This window comes from Amblyraja radiata, chromosome 5 (genome assembly GCF_010909765.2).
Source record: "Amblyraja radiata isolate CabotCenter1 chromosome 5, sAmbRad1.1.pri, whole genome shotgun sequence".
NCBI lineage: Eukaryota > Metazoa > Chordata > Chondrichthyes > Rajiformes > Rajidae > Amblyraja > Amblyraja radiata.
In genome coordinates this window covers 96625434-96643524 of record NC_045960.1, presented here as the reverse complement: position 1 = coordinate 96643524, position 18091 = coordinate 96625434, and the positions used below count along the sequence as shown (strand labels likewise).

Below are 18091 nucleotides of genomic sequence, written 5' to 3'. Positions count from 1 at the left end.
TGAAATTTACCTGAATGGGGCAGCTATAGCAGTTTAAAGCGTTACCCAATGGGTTCACAACAGCCAAGAGTGTCACCAAGACACTAAAACCAGCTCTGGCAATATTCAGAAGACAAAAACATATTGTCATGGCATATCTTGATGATATCCTAAATGGTAGGCAAGACCATGAAATTGACTATGTTAGCTGTTCAGCTACCAAACAGTTATTCGAAACCCTGGGGTTGTCTTACATCCAGATAAATCTAAGTTGAAGCCATCCACTATCATGGACTACTTGGACTTCACAATTAATTCAGTCTACGTGACTGTAACATTGCTAAGAGACAACATAGTTGAATTGGCACAATCATGCAACAATTTAATGGTCAACAAACTCCCAACTACTCGACAAGTAACAGAGTAATTGGGAAAATGGTAGCAGCATTTCCGGCTACATAATTCGGACCTTTGTACCAAAAACGACATACAGGTCATTATGATCGTTTCATGAAGTTACCCACTGAAGTAATATCAGAACTACAGTGGTGGGCAAAAAACGTTTGACATAGTTTCAGCCTATTATCATCACTAACCCTACGTCAGTTATCCAAACAGATGCCAGTGCTCAAGACTGGGGAGCAACTAACTCTATATCCAGCACAAGTAGTAGATGGACTAACCCAGAATCATCGTTACCACTTACACTGGGCATTAATTATCTACAGATGTTGGGTGACTTTTATGGTTTAAAAGCATATGCATAAATATGCATCACTTGCATGTACGGTTATAAATAGATAATACTACGATGGTAGCCTACATTAACCATATGGGCGGCATAAAATCGGTATCATGCGACAAGTTGGTCAACACAATTTGGCAATGGTGTGTCCAAAGACATATTTGGCTATCAGTAACTTACCTGCCAGGTAAGCTAAATACAGTGGCAGACACCAGGTCACGTAAATTTAATGACAACATCGAATGGATGTTAAAAACCCCCCAAAAAAATTCACAAAAGTTATCAAGCAATATGGCACGCCAGATATCGATTTATTTGCATCAAGGCTAAATCATCAGGTACCTATGTATGTCCCTTGGGAACCAGACCCTGAGGCAGCAGCGGTAGATGCGTTCGCGCTGGATTGGGGAAATTCTTCTTCTATGCATTTCCTCCCTTCTGCCTCATCAGTCGGGGACTACGCACAGTACAAATGGACTCTGCTTCAGGTATTTTGATAGTACCCGACTGGCCTACACAGCCATGGTTCCCAATACTCCATGACATGGTTGTTGAAACTCCGATGGTATTCCCCAGTGACCCAGAGTTATTAACACCCAGTGTCGGGCACAAGCCACCCGTGCCATGAAAAAATCAAACTCCTGGGTTGCAGATTCTGCACAAACCACTTCTGGGACTGGGATTATCAGAACAAACCGTCGACACCATGTCAGCATCCCTCCGAACATCCACTAAAAAACAGCGCTTGTCCAGCATCAAAAAATGGGGGAAGTACTGCTTGGATACAGGGACCACCTACTCAACCGCTACAGTTACCAACGTATTGGAATTCCTGGCGAACCTTCACCACGATGAAGGACTCAGCTACAGAGCCATCAACACAGCTAGAATTGCCCTGCCTGTCTATTTAAAACCAGCTCCAGGACAACAGGCTATGGGGTCCCACCAGCTGGTGGTCAAACTAATGAAGGGTATTTACAACTCTAACCCCCTAGACCAAGGTACACCCATATATGGGATGTCAGTGTGGTCCTGACATACCTCAGGGGATGGCCACCAGCCAGATCCCTCAACCTGGAACCATCTATGCTCAAAACACTCATGTTGATGGCACTTGTATCTGCACAGAGGGTCCAGTCACTACACCTATTGCGACTGGACACCATGCTCACAGCTCCAGACCAGATCTCTGTCGTTATCCAGGGAATGATCAAACAGAGCAGACCAGGAACACCTAATCCAGTCGTGGAATTCCGGGCTTACCCGTCAGAAACACGGTTATGTGCCATGACCCTACTATCCTACATAGACACAACCAAAATACTAGAGGGAGATGAAAAGCCTTGTGGGTCAGTCATAAAAAACCTTATGGTCGGGTGACGAGCCATTTCGAGATGGCTCAAGCAGGTGCTAAAAGTTGCTGGGATAAAAACTAACATGTACAAATTTCATTCCACCAGGGCAGCATCCACATCGACGGCTAAAAGAATGGACGTGCCTATAAACCACATCCTGGTTACAGCAGGATGGTGGGGGGAAAGACCGTTCAGAAATTTTATAATAAGCCGTTGGCAAAACCTGTTTTATTTGCAGGAAAGATTTTACAGACTGCAAATATTTAATTTAAGCCCAGGGGAGCAATTTAATTTCTTTGTTGTTATTGTTATAAAATACCATTGTGTTTTTCTACAAACAGATTCATTGGTTGATTACGATAACACACTTCCTCCCTCAAAGACTTCGGCTGTGATGTAGTAATAACTGTTACACGGTTTGAAATCACAGAGCTTTGAAATCTTCACGGAATCACTCACGTGACTCCGAAGTAAAATAGTAAGATTAAACGAGAACTTACCAGTTTGAAGTTTGATCTGTATTTTATGAGGAGTTAAGATGAGGGATTACGTGCCCTCCGCTCCCACCCTCAATAATATGGGTCAAATTCATAAACTGATGTCTCCATAGGTATGCCTACTTTGAAGAAGTTCTCCTCCTCTCTCCGGAGACAGTTTCACAAAGGTATGCCTACTTTGAAGAAGTTCTCCTCCTCTCTCCGGAGACAGTTTCACAAAGGTATGCCTACTTTGAAGAAGTTCTCCTCCTCTCTCCGGAGACAGTTTCACAACCGTGCTGTCCCCTCCCCCCCTCCCCTTCCTTCACCCTCTAGCTGTCTCCTCCCATCCGCCCGCCCTCGGGCTCCTCCTCCTCCTCCCTTTGTCCTTCTTTCTTTCCCCACCCCCTATCAGTCTGAAGAAGGGTTTCGGCCCGAAACGTCGCCTATTTCCTTCGCTCCATAGATGCTGCTGCACCCGCTGAGTTCCTCCAGCAATTTTGTGTACCTTCTCCTTATCTTTACTATGTTTACTTCAATAACTGTGTCTATCTGTGATTCCACACCGCTGCTTTGAAGTATGCCGCGCATGCGTGCTGAGCGGGCTCTTCACGTAATCCCTCATCGTAACTCCTCATAAAATACAGATCAAACTTCAAACTGGTAAGTTCTCGTTTAATCTTACTATTCTTGATTAGTATGGGTGTCAGGGGTTATGGAGAGAAGGCAGAAGAATGGGGGTAGGAGGGTGATATAGATCAGCCATGATTGAATGGCTGAGCAGGCTTGATGGGCCTTAATTCTACTCCTATCCCTTATTATACCTTAAAACAAGACTTGATCTCTCTAACAGTTCATATCCAGAACTAACTACAGTTCAAGCTCACAGTTTCTGATGTGGATTCCACAGATACAAATGTGCTCCAGATCCTCTTTGGCCCCCATTGACAGTCTCAACTCAGCTCCAAGTTCTGACTCAATCCCATCATCTAGGTTTTTTTTAAATCATTTCCTCTGATGCATCAGCTTGCCTTTTTAGATAATTTCCTATCATCTAAATCTTCAAGGCTGTGCGATAAGGAAGTTCATTGTGATTAATTATTTGGAGATGCAAGGAACTGCAGATTCTGATTTACAAAAAAAAATTGCTGGAGTAATTCAGTGGGTCACGCAGCATCTCTGATAGACATGCAGAGGCAACGTTTCAGGTCAGGACCATTCAGGTTGTAATTTATTTTTTAACTATAATGTTAAAAGAAACAATATTTGAAATGGGCATTGACACTGCAATTTAAAGTAAGGATTCTATCTTTTCTAATATTTTGACTGCAGTGTTTTGAAATGCTAAAGTCCTATTAAAACACTTCTGGCTTGGGCATAACCCGCTTTCAATTCATTGGTGCTGGTAGATTTGTGCTGGTAAATTTGCAGCGTGTAAATCTAATCAGGACAGACAGCAGGGAAAGCTCCCAGGTCAAAGAGTAAATGAATATAAATGTTCAATTTTAGTTCATCTTACTTTTGTCTCTGATTACAGACAAAAGAGATAAAACATGAGTCTATCAGTAGATACATCCACATAGATCTAGCTGAGGTTATGTCCTGACTAACAAATTGCACTACTACTTCTCTCAAAATAATTTATTTGATCCAAATTTCAGCAAAAAGATTCTCAAAGGATATCTCGCTGGTTGTACATATTGACCTCCGCAGATGTGGTTTGATTCAATTTTTTATTATAAAATCATAGAGTTATACAGTGTAGAAACAGGCTCTTCAACCAACTTTGCCTACTGACCAACACGTCTCATCTACACTAGTCCCACCTGCCTGCTTTTGGCCCATATCCCTCTAAACCTGTCCAATCCGTGTGCCTGTCTAAATGTTTCTTAAACGTTGTGATAGTATCTGCCTCAACTACCTCCTGCGACAGCTCGTTCCATACACCTACCACCTTTCGCGTGAAAAGGATCCCCCTCAGGTTCCTATTAAATCTATCCCGCCAATGTCCTCTGGTTCTCGAGTAGTAGAACAGTAGGCACTTTCCGGATGATGCTACTTAACTCCCCACAGCCCATTATGTTGTAAGCGACAGTGGCCTCGGTTCAGCCTTAATTGTGAATGATGAAAGATAATGCTGGGTGATTTTATGACACACAGGGTAAATAACAATTGATAATGCCTTTGATGTGTTGATGCACAGCACTCAAGCACACAGCGGAGTAGCAGCATGAAAATAACACAATGAGCACAACACAAAACAGCCACTTGAATCGATGACTGCACTTTGTGTGATTAACAAAAAAAAAAAGAATTCCAGACAGAGAATCAAAAAAATATATACGCTGATAAATATAAATAAAAGTAGAATATTCTGAAAAATGCTCAGTCGGTCTGACACCATTGGTGCACAGAGGAAGAGAGAGGTAGTGCCTGGTCCTGTGACTGAAGAAACATTCATAGTCTTTCCGCTGAAGGGCCTGTCCCTCTCGGGCGTCATTTGCGCATCACACAGGTGGCGCGCAAAGATTTTGTGATTCCTAAAATCCTGGGGCGCGGCCCACGACCACGCGTCACTGCCTACGCCACCACGCGCCATGCGCGCATAATGCACGTGCGTGCGTCATGACGCGTAAAGGATGTCGCGTAAATGATGCGCAAATGATGCCCATGTGGGACAGGCCCTTGACTGGTTAGCACACAACAAATGCTTTCCACTGTACCTCGCTACACGTGACAATAAACAAAACTGAACTAAACTGGTGTTGCAGCATTAGAGCATTACAGTTGCTGAAAAAGTGTAGATTTTAAAAGTGTATGGGCTGCCATATGGTAGATTGGGAGATGGTGCAACATCCTTGGCATATGAGTGGACCATGCAGTAGCCAGATAAGAGCAGGGAAGAAGCTGTGTCCTGAATCTCATGGTATTTGCTTTCAAACGTTTGTATATTCTGCCCAATGGGAGTGTGGAGAAGAGAGAATGACAGGAATATGTGGTCATAGAGAGTCAGTCATAGTTTATAGAAACAGGCCCTTTGGCCCAGCTTTCCCACACCGGCCAACCTGTCCCAGTTACACTAGTCCCACCTGCCCGCATTTGGTCCATATCCCTGCAAACCTGTCCTATCCATATACCTGTCCAATTGTTTCTTAAATGTTGGGATAGTCCCTGCCTCAACTACCTTCTCTGGTAGCTTGTTCCATGTACCCAACACCCTATTCCTATTAAATCTTTTCCCTTAAACCTATGTCCTCTGGTCCTCGATTCACCTACTCTGGGTGGAGACTCTGTGCATCTACCTGATCTATTCCTCTCATGATTTTATGCACACTCTATAAGATCCCTCCTCATCTTCCTGGGTTCCAAGGAATAGAGTCGCAACCTGCTCAACCTCTCCCTATAGCTCAGACCCACTAGGGGGTCTGGGTGGCAACATCCTCGTAAATGCTCTCTGTACCCTTTCCAGCTTGGTCTTTGGTTATGGTCACGAGACACCGTGAAGTGTAGATCGAGTTGTTGAATGCAGCGGAAGCTGGTTTGTAAGATGGGCTGAGCTACATCCACAACACTCAGTATTTTCTGTTCAAGAAAGAACTGCAGATGCTGGAAAAATCAAAGATGGACAAAAAATGCTGGAGAAACTGCGGGTGAGGCAGTATCTATGGAGAGAAGGAATTGGCGACGTTTCAGGTTGAGACCCTTCTTCAGACTGATGTGGGGGGCGGGAAAAAGAAAGGAGACAGTAGGACATGGGAGAACTGCGAATGGGAGGGGATCGAGGGAGAAAACAAGGGATATCTAAAATTAGAGGTCATTGTTCATACATGGGTGTAAGCTACCCAAGCGATATATGAGGTGCTGCTCCTCCAATTTGCGTTGGGCCTCACTTTGGCAATGGAGGAGGCTCGGGACAGAAAGGTCAAATTGGGAATGGGAGGGGGAGTTGAAGTGCTGAGCAACCGGGAGATCAGGTTGGTTAAGACGGACTGAGCGGAGGTGTTCAGCGAAGAGATGGCCAAGCCTGCGCTTGGTCTCGCCGATATAGAGCGGCTGACACCTAGAGCAGCGGATGCAGTAGATGAGGCTGGAGGAAGTGCAGGTGAACCTCTGCCTCACCTGGAAAGACTGATTTGTTCCCTGGATGGAGTCGAGGGGGGAGGTAAAGGGACAAGTGTTGCATTTCCTGCGGTTGCAAGGGAAAGTACCCGGGGAGGAGGTGGTCTGGGTGGGAAGGGACGAATTGACCAGGGAGTTATGGAGGGAACGGTCTCTGCGGAAAGCAGACAGGGGAGGAGATGGGAAGATGTGGCCAGTGGTGGGATCCCGTTGGAGGTGGCGAAAATGTCGGAGGATTATATGTTGTATGCGACGGCTGATGGGTTGGAAGTGAGGATAAGGGGGAATCTGTTCTTGTTACGATTAGGGGGAGCGGGAGTAAGAGTGGAGCTGCGGGGTATTGAGGAGACCCTGGTGAGAGCCTCATCTGGAATGTAAGAGGGAACCCCCGTTCCCTAAAGAATGAGGATTTCAGTTGTTTCTTGTGGTTTTGAGCAGAGCTGTTGCCAATTTGACCTGTGACGCATCCCAATAGGATGTTTTCCACAATACTTCTGTAGAAGTTGGTAAGACGAGTTGGAGACATGCCAAACTGTCTCTGTCTTCTGATGAAGTAGTAGCATTGGTGTGCTTACAGGGCAGCAGCTTCAGTAAGGTTGGCTGTATCATTTGGGTTCAATGTTCCCTTCCAACATCTTCCCCACGGTGTTCATGTAAGTGTCAGGCATGGCACCATTGCTACAAGAGATTTCTCTTGCTGCAACATTGTACTGCCTCCAATTAATCCTACACTGGGTGTGTTATGGGCATGACAAGTTTGGACAGTTATTAAGGTTCCAGAATCATGCTGTGATGTATGAATGAGAGATATGTTAATTTCCTGTTGAGCAATCCTTCATTCTGTCAGTTCCCCTCTACCTGTTGCTCATCCTTTGCTAAATTGATTAATAGAAATTGATGCAATTGTTTTCTCTCTTCAGAAATGTTTCACATTTACATCGAGGCACGTTGTAACCGCCACTGAACTGGCAGTAAGTGCGGAAACGAAAATAATAAATTCATTTATTGCACGGCGGTGCCCTTAAACAAAGCATCACTGCTTGCTCTGAGTAATTGCTTGTGAGCATGGCATCAAAGCACTGTGTTAGAAGATGTCAGCCCCCTTGTGAGATGTATTATTTCCATATGCAGGTTTTTATTTTTGTGATGTGAGATGCAAGGAAATGTGGTGGAAATGACATCGAGTGTGAATACCAGCAGACAGCACTTGGGCAAATGGCCTTTCTTTGCGCTGTATGTGCATGTCGCCAAGTAACAATTCAGTAAAACTCTGATCATCTGCAATTCAACTATTGTAAACCCTCGTTAAAACGGACCATATTGGGGAGAATGGTGTTTGTTATTGCTGATTGTCTGTTATAACAGAGTAAGGTATTAAGTTCAAGTTCAAGTGAGTTTATTGTCATGTGTCCCTGTATAGGACAATGAGATTCTTGCTTTGCTTAAGCACACAGAACATAGTAGGCATTTACTACAAAACAGATAAATGTGTCCATATACCATGATATAAATATACACACACATGAATAAATAAACTGGTAAAGTGCAAATAACAGAAAGTGGTTATTAATAATCAGAGTTTTGTCCGAGCCAGGTTTAATAGCCTGATGGCTGTGGGGAAATAGCTATTCCTGAACCTGGTTGTTGCAGTCTTCAGGCTCCTGTACCTTCTACCTGAAGGTAGCAGGGAGATGAGTGTGTGGCCAGGATGGTGTGGGCCACAAACTCATTTTATGTAGTTGTAGAGAAAAACATTTTTTACACAGAGAGTGGTGAATCTGTGGAACTCTCTGCCACAGAAGGTAGTTGAGGCCAGTTCATTGGCTATATTTAAGAGGGAGTTAGATGTGGCCCTTGTGGCAAAAGGGATCAGGGGGTATGGAGAGAAGGCAGGTACAGGATACTGAGTTGGATGATCAGCCATGATCATATTGAATGGCGGTGCAGGCTCGAAGGGCCGAATGGCCTACTCCTGCACCTATTTTCTATGTTTCTATGTTTCAAACAAGGAAATACAGAGTCTGAGGAAGGGTCTCGACCCGAAACGTCGCCCATTCCTTCCCGCCAGAGATGCCGCCTGTCCCGCTGAGTTACCCCTGCTTTTTGTGTCTATCTTCGTGTGGAAATGAACTGCAGATGCTGGTTTACACCGAAGATAGACACAAAATGCTGGACTTTCTCAGCGGGACAGGCAGCATTTCTGGAGAAAAGGAATAGGTATCGAAAAAGATTCTCGATCCAAAGTGTCATCTGTTTTTCTCCAGAGATGCTGCCTGACCTGCTGAGTTACTCCAACAGTTTAATGTAACTGGCTAATGACCCAGAGGACAGATGACAACTTATTTTATGGCAAATACAGCTCCAATATTAATTTTCATTAGGAGAAGTGGTTACATTGTTAATGGACAAACATCTGCTGGTTTATGGGGTTGGAGGATGATTGGGAAACTCGTTCATATACAAAATGTCCTGTGGGTGTGTTGGCTCCTTTTGTGATTCTGCAGTAACTGTATTCCCAAGTCTCACTTTTATAGGCAGGAATATTCCAGTGACAATATTTAGATGTGTTTATTTGCAATATGTGGCTCACTCAAATGTTAACATATAGCTAAACACCAGGTAGTTCATTGAATCTAATATGTAGGATGCTAGTTTAAACCGAACATAGGCACAAAATGCTGGAGTAACTCAGCGGGACAGGCAGCATCTCCGGAGAGAAGGAATGGGTGATGTTCCGGGTCGAGACGCTTCCTTGAATCAAATTACATCTCCCACTTTCTGTTGCTGCTTGTTCAACTCAGAGCATCTTGACAGAGTTCCCAATGTGCAAAAAGCCATTTGCCAAAAGGCTGTTTATGTAAGATAAGAATAAAAGATCACAAATAATGTACAGGATAAGAGGCATAACACAGTGGGAAATTTCAAATAAATGAAGTTGCTGAATGAACCAAAATTACTTTTTATAAGATTGGCATACAATTCTTCATAAAGTGTGGATGGATGTAACATTGTATAACATATACACACACACACACACACACACACACACACACACACACACACACACACACACACACACACACACACACACACACACACACACACACACACACACACACACACACACACACACACACACACACACACACACACACACAAAACCGCACAGAATGAAATCCCTCATTTCATTTCCTCATTGTAAGATTTCAATTAGCATTCTCATCTTCACAGCCAGTCTAATGAAAAGATATCCAGCCCACATCAGTTCTGGATGTAACACTTGCTAAAGTTCTTTTTGATATAAACTGCAGCTTAGCAGTTTTGCAATCTCTAATTTGGCGGAACAAATCACGAAGGAAAACCTTCAAGCCTCCATTAATAATTGCGACTCGTAGGTGTCATAATTATCAGATGGTTAGGAAGAAAGCTACAAAGGATTTCTGGAGTAAGTGTATTGGGCTATTCTGCCAGGAGAGATTTGGGGAAGGAATTCTAGACCGTGAGAGGTGGTGAGGATTCTCTGAGTGCACACCAAGTGTCGCCGGATTATGGACAACATTTTTGTCGGACTAATGGAGCCTTCAGAGTTCAGGAGATTGAGATCGCCGAGCTGTGAAAGATTGTTGTGATGTACTGTCCGATAGTTTCCTCCGGGTGTTCCGGTTTCCTGTCACATGGTAAAGACGTGCAGGTTTGTATGTTAATCGGCCTCTGTGCATTACCCCACGTGTGTAGGGTGTGGATTCGAAAGTGGGATAACATAGAACTAGTGTGAACAATGAGGCAGATATGATCGTGTCATTTCAGAGGCTTTTAGATAGGCACCATCAAAGGGGATCTGCAGCAGGAACTGCCTCACAAAGGAAACCAGCAACATCAACACCCCACACTAATCTAACCATGCTCCCATTTCACTACTGCTATCGGGAAGAAAATACAGGAGCCTGAAAACTGTACTGTCCACATTCAAGAACAGCTTCTTACCAACAACCATCGGGCTTTTGAATGCTACGAACTACAATTAAACCACGAATATCAAACTGCCATGATTGCATTAGTGACTTTGGGCCTTGTGAAATTTCTTTGCACAATTTTAAAAACATTTTATTGAACTTTTTTTATTTTATCTAATTTATTGAGTACTATATTTACAAACCTGTTGTACTGCTGCAAGTAAAGCCCCTGTCCCACTTAGGAGACCTAAACAGCAACCTCTGGTGACCTTGCCCGCCACCCAAAAAAAAAATCACAGTCGAGGTGACCTGCAACCTCCTACCACCTCCCACGCATATGTTGAAAACCTTCCTCGACTATGAAGAAAACCGGCTTTGACTAGACCTGCGACTAAAAAATGATCGATTTTTAAAACGGCAACCTATTTTTAGTCGAGGCCGGTTTTAATCATGATGAAAAAATAGCAGCAACCTAGATGAAGCCTCGACCACGTGGAAACCACTTTCGACCATTAGGGAGAGTGACCAAAACCTCCGGTGACCTCATGGAAACCTTGGGTGGCGGGCAAGGTCACCAGAGGTTGCTGTTTAGGTCTCCTAAGTGGGACAGGGGCTTAAGAATCTCATTGTTCTGTTGCGATGCATATATAATAAAACACTCTTGACCCTTGATTAGATATGCAGGGAATGGAGGTATATGACCCACGTGCAGCCATGGGGGATAGGTTGCACTTTGCATCATGATTGGCACAGGCGTTATGGGCCGAAGGGTCTGTTCCTGTGCGTTACTGCTCTACGTCCTATGTTGACTGCAGAGGGCATCTCAGCCAAGAGATGGCATCTACAGTAGTGTGGACCTTAAATCCGCACAGAGTGTCTCAGTCGAGAATGTGAGCCCGAGTCCTCGGGAATGTGATTCATCCCTTGAATTACTGGCTGAGCTGATGCAGCAACCATGGAGCCAGTAAACAGAGGCTCGTCGTGTGTGTGTGTGCAATAGTCCTCTCTGCCTTGCTATAAATTGAAAAGCCTTCACTTCGTATTAGGTCTTTATACTTTGAACGCAGTGCTACTGCTCGCAAGCACCACTCACAATTAAAACTCCTCTCAATCAGCAAACCTTCCAGCCGTTTCTTGTTATTCTCACCAATATTAATTAAACTCTTAGCAAGCGAAACAGTGTGCTGCCCGTTGTTGCATATGTAATGAAAGCACAAGGAGGCCATTCAGCCCGTGTGACTGCTGTACCAGTCGGCAAGGTCATGGCAGGTATGAGTTCCCTTATGCCCCTGTCCCTCTTAGGAATCCTGAACGGAAGCCTCCGGAGACTTTGCGCCCCACCCAAGGTTTCCGTGCGGTTCCTGGAGGTTTTTGTCAGTCTCCCTACCTGCTTCCACTACCTGCAACCTCCGGCAACCACCTGCAACCTCGGGGAACCGCACGGAAACCTTGGGTGGGGGCGCAAAGTCTCCAGAGGTTTTCCGTTCAGGTTTCCTAAGTGGGACAGGGGCATTTTTAGGCTGCCAATCTAAGTTTAAGCAACCATCACCAACTGTGGCTGCATTGACTACAAAAATAATGAGACAAAATTATGCAAGGTATCAATAGGGTCGATAGACCCATTTTCCCCATGGGGGGATGTAATGTATTAAAGGGCATAGCTTTGAGGTCTTCATCTTATCGAGTCCACACACAAGATTAGAAGTTGTTCAGCCAGAGCTGAACACACGTCTCGGCATCTGCATACAATGGTGTCCTTCTCTTGCGCTTCTTATGCGTGGTGGTGGAAAGATTGGTGGAAACAGGGCCGCGAGGTGAACGCTCTTTCCTTGACCCCAGCTTTGAGGTGAGAGAGGGATAGTTTAAAGGAGATGCACAAGGGAAGTTGTTTTTGCGCAGAGGGAGATGGAACATGCTGCCATGGAAGTGGTGGAAACAGATGCACAGCAACGTTTAGGAGGCACTCAGTGAATTCATGTCAGTGGAGCAGAATTAACCATTTGGCCCATCGAGTCTACACCATCATTCATTCATGGCTAATCTATCTTGACCTCTCAACCCTTATTCTCCTGCCTTCTCCCTGTAACCTTTGAGGGGGGATCATATAGAAACTTACAACATTCTTAAGGGGTTGGCCAAGCTAGATGCAGGAAGATTGTTCCTGATGTTGGGGAAGTCCAGAACAAGGGGGTCACAGTTTAAGGATAAGGGGGAAATCTTTTAGGACCGAGATGAGAAAAACATTTTTCACACAGAGAGTGGTGAATCTGTGGAATTCTCTGCCACAGAAGGTAGTTGAGGCCAGTTCATTGGCTATATTTAAGAGGGAGTTAGATGTGGCCCTTGTGGCTAAAGGGATCAGGGGGTATGGAGAGAAGGCAGGTACAGGATACTGAGTTGGGTGATCAGCCATGATCATATTGAATGGCGGTGCAGGCTCGAAGGGTCGAATGGCCTACTCCTGCACCTATTTTCTATGTTTCTATGTTTCTAAACCCTTACTAATCAAGTACTTGTCATTCTCAAATGATTCTTGTCAATACCCAAAGATAGAGGCTCCAAAGCCTTCTGTGGCAGTGAATTCCACAGATTCATCACCTTCTGGCTAAGGAAATTCCTCCTCGTCTCCTTTCTAAAGGTACGTAAGGCTGTGCCCTCTGGTCTTAGACTCTCTAACATCCTCTCCGCGTTCACTCTATCCAGGCCTTTCATTATAAGGTACGTTTCGATGAGATCCCCCCCCCCCTCATTCTTCTAAACTCCAGCGAGTACAGGCCCAGAGTTATCAAGGTCTCATCATCCATTAACCCAATCACCCCTGTGATAATTCTCAAAAACCTTCTCTGGACCTTCTCCAATGCTAGCACATCCCTCCTCAGATATGGGGCCCAAAACTGCTCACAATACTCCAAATGGTGTCTAACCAGTGCCAAGTCATCAGCTGACAAGTCAGTCAATGTATTTGTGTAATGCATGACTTGCAAAGGTAAACCATTAAATCTGAACATTCTCCAACCGTCTTGGGTAGGCACAGTGGCGTGCAGCGGTAGAGTTGCTGCCTTACAGAGCCAGACATCCGGGTTCAATCCTGACTATGAATGCTTCTGTACGGAGTTTGCAAGGTCTGCCCATGACCGTGTGGGTTTTCACCTGGTGCACCGGTTTCCTCCCACATTCCAAAGACGTTCAGGTTTGATGGTTGGTTGGTTTTGGTTGTAAATTGCCCCGTATGTAGGGTAGTGTTTGTGTATGGAGATTGCTGGTCAGCGCGGACTCGGTGGGAGGAAGAGCCTGTTTCCACATTGTATCTCCAATGTAAACTAAACCGTCATAAGCAAATTATTTTGATGTATTAGGGCCAAGAGATTGATCCGGTCCCTGAAGAGCATCCCAATGGCAACCAGTTTTCATTCCTTGGCCATGGACAGGAATTGTGTCAGGTGAGGAAGGAACTTTGCGACCAGACATTTGGGGACCTAGTTCTGGAGTGGCTCAATTGCCCGAAAAATCATCACATTCATGCCTTACTCTCAAAACGAGTGATTTTTAGACACACACTTGGATTTAAAGCCCCGCTTGCATGTGAGGCTGCTGTGCGTTTGGGAAATGGGAAAGACAGGGCTGTGGCTTTGAACAATCCACTGATGATCAAGCTGACCATTTCACAACTTGCTTCCACTGGCAGGCAGACCAAACTTGAGCCCATACATGTGACAGATTTGCCCAGTGGGCAGTTCGGGAGAAATTTATTTTGCACGTGGAACTGATCGTGTCAGGGAGAATTTGAGATGAACACAGCCAGATTTAAGGGGAAACTGTACAGGAGAAAGGGATGAGTTGGGATAAATTCTGTAAAGCTCTAGAGGCTTTGTACAAAACCCCTAAATAACTAATGAAGTGCAAATGCTTCCATTATTGAGGAGGATTTTTTTTTTACCGTTAACTACAAAAATAGTCTGCATAAGAATTTAAGATGACCAAGCGCATAACTATGAACATTTGCTAAGATGAGCAGTTTGTAGTTTAAATCATTTTTACGTGCAACTATGAAACTTTTCATGGGAGATGATAAATAGCTAAAATAACTAAAATGAACTATTTCACCGGGACTATAACAATATTCTATGTTCTTTTGAGGTATTTGTTGATTTATGAGTACTGCATCATGTAAAATAGATAAACCTTGATTAAGGATACATTGAGTAGTGCTAGTATGATGTAAATATCTCATTAACCCAGCTAACTTCTCAGGTATATACAGTACCCAAAATGATCATTTCTCTTTGTGTCAAAGATTCAATAGACAATAGACAATAGGTGCAGGAGTAGGCCATTTGGCCCTTCGAGCCAGCACCGCCATTCAATGTGATCATGGCTGATCATCCCCAATCAGTACCCCGTTCCTGCCTTCTCCCCCATATCCCTGACTCCGCTATTTTTAAGAGCCCTATCTTGCACTCTCTTGAAAGCATCCAGAGAACCGGCCTCCACCGCCCTCTGAGGCAGAGAATTCCACAGACTCACCACTCTCTGTGAGAAAAAGTGTTTCCTCGTCTCCGTTCTAAATGGCTTACTCCTTATTCTTAAACTGTGGCGCCTGGTTCAGGACTCCCCCATCAGGAACATGTTTCGTGCCTCTAGCGTGCCCAAGCCCTTAACAATCTTATATGTTTCAATGAGATATCCTCTCATCCTTCTAAACTCCAGAGTGTACAAGCCCAGCTGCTCCATTCTCTCAGCATATGACAGTCGCGCCATCCCGGGAATTAACCTTGTAAACCTACGCTACACTCCCTCAATAGCAAGAATGTCCTTCCTCAAATCAGGGGACCAAAACTGCACAGAATACTCCAGGTGTGGTCTCACCAGGGCTCTGTACTGCTGCAGAAGGATCTCTTTGCTCCTATATTTGTTTCCCCTTGTAATAAAGGCATTCGCTTTCTTCACTGCCTGCTGTACCTGCATGCTTCATTGCAATTTCCAAGTCCAGGACAATGTTGTTATCTTCCGTTTTTTGCGGTCTTTCGATTTGCGCAAAAACGGTTCGCGACAGCGCTACAATTTTTCACCAGTTCACTCACCGTTCCCCTGTGCTGCGGGTGCACCAAGTTTCGTTCCGATTGGTTAAATGTCGTAAAAGTTAGCGAGGTTTAAAAAATCATAAAAACCAGCATCGGAGACCCTGCCCAGCCCAGCCCAGAGTCAGAGACCCAGCCCAGGCCGGAGTCGGAGATGTCGCCAAATGGAAAGCGGAGACTCTGATCCCAGCGGAGGAAAACGACCAGCGACCAGCGCCCGCTGTGAGTCCCCATTGCACCGCCAATTCCAGCCTCTACCCCTCTGGTCCCCTTCGCCGGCTCCTCCCCCTCCCCCGTGTTGCCCCCCTTCTCCCCATGGCTCTTCCCCCGTCTTTTCACCGAGCTCACTCCCCCTGCCCACACACCCCTCCCCCACACAACCCCCCCCCCCACACACCCCTCTCCCCCCACAACTCCCCCCTGCCTACACCCCCCTCCGCCCACAACCCCCCATCCCCACACCCCACCCCCACAACCACCCCCAACCCCCACAAACCCCTCCCCCTGCCCAGACACCCTTCCCCCCCACACCCACACACCCCCCCACAACCCCCCCCCCCCACACACACACCCCTACCTCCCCCACACAACCTTCCTCCCCCCCTCCCACATTCCAACTCCCCCCCCCCATACCTCTCCTGCCCACATACAGACCTCCCCCCCACCAAATCCCCCCTGCCGCACCCCCCCCTCCCCCTCACTCCCCCCTCCTACCCCTCCCCTCCAACACATGAAGAGGAGAGGGAGGGAGTGCTCAGGGATGAGGGGAAATGAGCCGCGCCTGTGCAGTTGGGGGCTATGGGTGAGTGGTGGAATATTTCGTTGGGGGAACGGTTTGCGTTGAGGGAACGGGTGAGTGGTGGAATATTGGGTTGGGGGATGGGTTGAGTTGGGGGACCAGGCCTCTCATGTGACTGGGACCCAATGGGTCCCACTTAGTCTAGTGTTAATTAACATTGTTGAAATATTCCGAAAATTGCAATATGAACTGGGAATGAGATCAACTGTTGTAATAACTGTTTGAGATGATTATTGTGGAGGCTTTGGAGAGGGTGTAGAAGAGATTTACCAGAACGCTACCTGGATTATAACGTATTAGCTGCAAGGAGAGGTTGGACAAAGTTGGATTGTTTTGGGAGGCTGGGAGGCTCGAGGGAGACCCGATGGAAGTTTATAAAATGATGAGAGGAATTGTCGCTGGTCGATAAAATTGAATGTTTTTTTAACTGTACTTTTCTGAGGCACCATCGTGGAAGGGTGGAATTGATTTAGTGGAGTTCATTGTTGCAATCTTGTGATATGCGTGCAGGACTATGTGGGAAAAGGTGGAATGGTTTGTTTTCTGCCTAAAGCTTTGTTGGGATTACTCCGGGTCCATCAATCATACCTTTTAACTTATTAGATCCACTTTTTATCACCGACAGCGGCTGCACACAACTTGGAGACGAACGGACTGGTACAATATTGGGGTGGGTTATTTGGAAACATTGATCTGTTCCTCACTGATACAAGTTAACTTTCCCCTTGCAGCAAGTGACAACTTTTAACCATATTGATTTCACATCTGGAGAAGTTCCAGCTTGGCTTCCCTTCCCATATGGACCCTGGTCCTTTAGATGGAGCTGTCTGTCCCATTTCCCTCCAGTGTTAACACACAGCGTCTTTGAACAGTTGTCTGATTCGCTTTCAGAAGATGCACAAATGCACACCCCTCTTCCAAAGGCCTCAAAAATACCCAAAGAAGCTAAAAGAAAACAGCTAAAATCTCAACCCCTGTTTATGGTTAAAATGGATTAAAGACCAGGGGTTATGAAATGGCGCCAAAACCTGGTGACTATTGCATATAGACTCAGTGGGCGGTTTGCATTATGTACCTCAGGGGGATTGTTCTTGTGTATGGCAATGATCTTACTGATGTGTTTGCAAAATCACACTGTACCTTGGTACAAATGAATCATTGAAACCATTGATGTCCCATGACTCGGGTTGGGGTTTTAGGGTGAAAAACACACGTTTCAGGTCAGGACTCTTCTTGAGACTTCAGTGTGAAAAAGGTTTCTGACCCAAAACGCCACCAATCCATGTTCTCCAGGGATGCTAAGTTACTCCAGCATTTTGTGTCTATATTGATGTTGAAGTTAGGAACTTGCTTTGGAATTGTACGATGCCTTGGTGAGGCCACATTTGGCGTATTGTTTTCAGTTTTGGTCAGCGTGCAGAAGGAAGGTTGTCATTAAACTGGAAGCAGTGCAGAGAAGATTTACATGGACTTAGAGGAAGTAGTTGAGGCAGGTACTATAGCAGCATTAAAAAGGCACTAGGACAGGTACATGGATAGGAAAAGCTTAGCGGGATATGGGCCAAATGGTGGCAAATGGGATTTGCT

At 45.4% G+C, this 18091-nt stretch overlaps 1 protein-coding gene across 4 annotated transcripts in view; it reads left to right on the top strand.

Moving 5' to 3' along the window:
• The window catches only part of khdrbs2 (KH RNA binding domain containing, signal transduction associated 2), a 329378-nt gene that overhangs the window by 112822 nt on the left and 198465 nt on the right, over positions 1-18091 (top strand). The window lies entirely within an intron of this gene.